This window comes from Trachymyrmex septentrionalis, unplaced genomic scaffold, assembly GCF_001594115.1.
Source record: "Trachymyrmex septentrionalis isolate Tsep2-gDNA-1 unplaced genomic scaffold, Tsep1.0 scaffold167, whole genome shotgun sequence".
Taxonomy (NCBI): domain Eukaryota; kingdom Metazoa; phylum Arthropoda; class Insecta; order Hymenoptera; family Formicidae; genus Trachymyrmex; species Trachymyrmex septentrionalis.
In genome coordinates, this window is record NW_017304831.1 from 12010 (window position 1) to 12361 (window position 352).

General features: G+C 38.9%; 1 long non-coding RNA gene across 1 annotated transcript in view; it reads right to left on the reverse strand.

The window, feature by feature from the left end:
* The window catches only part of LOC108746335, a 19760-nt gene that overhangs the window by 3160 nt on the left and 16248 nt on the right, over positions 1–352 (reverse strand). The gene's annotated exons all lie outside the window — the stretch shown is intronic.

A 352-nucleotide genomic window follows, 5' to 3' on the forward strand; every position in this document is an offset into this window, starting at 1 on the left:
CACATTTATAGTACAATATAAAATATATCACACGAGCTGAAAATAAGTAAAAAGCGACATATTCAAAGTATACATTTATTTTGTAAAGTTTAAAATAATTTCGTAACCATAAGGAGCTAATTGATACACATACAACGGCGTCGTATTTTGCGGCGTAGTCCAATTGTCTCTTTGTGACGTCACAAGGCCGCGCGGTCGGTCGGTTGGATTATCATTCGCACAGTGGCGTTCGAACGGACAGGTAGTGTCGCTCGTGTGGCGTCTTACTATTATTACTTTTCGAAACGCGATCGCGACAAGAATATATGTAAGAACTATTATTCTCTAAGTGCTTGAAGATCGCAGATAATGC